The sequence below is a fragment of the Acanthaster planci genome, linkage group LG06 (assembly GCF_054643075.1).
Source record: "Acanthaster planci isolate LZ-2023a linkage group LG06, COTS_SCS, whole genome shotgun sequence".
Taxonomy (NCBI): Eukaryota; Metazoa; Echinodermata; class Asteroidea; order Valvatida; family Acanthasteridae; genus Acanthaster; species Acanthaster planci.
In genome coordinates, this window is record NC_141782.1 from 18,434,127 (window position 1) to 18,435,889 (window position 1,763).

Here is a 1,763-nt window from a genome sequence, read left to right on the forward strand (position 1 = left end):
CACCACTACACTACCGTGACCAAATCACTACATCACCACCAGACAACCCTCATTACAATCACCCCCAATCACCACGTCAACATCGCAATCTTTTCCATTCATCACAGCTTTGTATCTTCAGTTTCCTTGTAATGGATTCACAGAAAAGAAAAAAACATGCAAGCTTTTTTGTCCAGACGGATACCTTCCTGTAATTCACTTTAAGGAGCAGAATGTTGAATATCGTACATAGTGCAAAAATTCAAGGTCCAAAATTGGCCTAAGATAGAGCCCCCTCGTGGCGGAAAGCGTCTGACCCGCTATTAACCTTGAATGGCCCCCGACGGGTGGGGTTAAGACTTTCTCACCTTTTCAATACCTCATCACAACCCATTATTTTCCGTCAGTAAAAGTCGAAAACAATTCTTTTTTTTTCTTTTCCTCTTTTTGAGTTTTCCCTCTCACCCCTGTCTTGTTTTCTCCCTTTCTCTCTGCCATATTTCGCGCAGGCCGTCCAATTAGCGTCAGTGACACATTAAACGTGAGCTGTCGGCTTGTGTGGGCCACGAGGCTAGCCGGTCCCATGCGGTGTTTTGATTAGGCGCTGGGTATACGAGGTGACAACAACATGGCGAGGCAGGTAGGTCGGCCGAGCCTATGGCAGACTCAAGAGAAGAGGAGAGAGAGTGCAGGCTCGTCTACCAGGGACAACACGCCAGTCACTGGAGAATGACATTGAAATCGAGAAAAGACATCGATACGGAGTCATCGAGAGGACAAATCCGCGGCGCTTTCTGTCGTGTGAGACGACACGCCGATCTCGATTTCATCGATCGTCTACGACTTCAGCGTCCCTAACAGTTGCGCCACATCCCTCTCTAGCTTTTTGTTGCGCGAGGATGGGAGAATGAGTTTTAGCTTTCGTTTTGGGCGGCATGGTAATGAAACGCACCATCGGCCAAGTGTGAGGGCAAACTTTGCTTGTGTCGCGCATGGGGAGGAGGTGGGAGAGGGGGTCGTTCGAGGAGATGTTGGCCCGGCTTGTCATTGCCGACGAACTTGACTGAAACCCGGGGCCATGTGAGACCTCACTCCGCCGTGTCAATCATCTCCTTTGCCCCCGCGGGGGGACAATCTCCCTTTGCTGCCTTCTCTCTCCCCTCTTGCGGCAGGGGAGGGGCTGGCGGCTGACGGCTGTCCGCAGGTTGTCAGCGTGGTTTCTCCCCTCATCGTCTCAGCGTCCTGCTAACAACCCCCCCGTCGCCGGCCCCCAGTGGAAAGCCGACGCCGTGAAAATAGCCCTGCCGTGGATGTGCCAATCACCTCCGCCACCTTTAAGTGCCCTTGTTTTGTTCTTCATTCATCTGTCCTTCCGGATACTGTTTCTAATCCCTTGGACCCTGTTGCCAAGAAATTGTTATTGTTCCGCGGCTTTCCCGTCACTTGACAGCCTTCCATGCAAGCAATGATAGCGTCTTGATTGCTCGGGGAGCAATATTTTTGCGCAAACTAACAAAGAATGGTATAAAAGACGATAGAGTTGCCGAATCTGAGACGGCCAGAATACGCCAGCGGCAGCCAGTGGGGAGCGGCATGGCCAGACAAGAAGGTTGACCGGGCCCTTCGTTCGATTCGATGCCTGATCATGCCTCCGTGAAAGGACCTGTCAAAAAAATCAACTTAATGGGGCCCTTCGTGGGCTTTCAGCGTCAAAACTCAAACAGTAATTGCATTTTGCTTGCAAAACAACAGAACTTTGAAAAACAACACAAATCAGAGCAAGA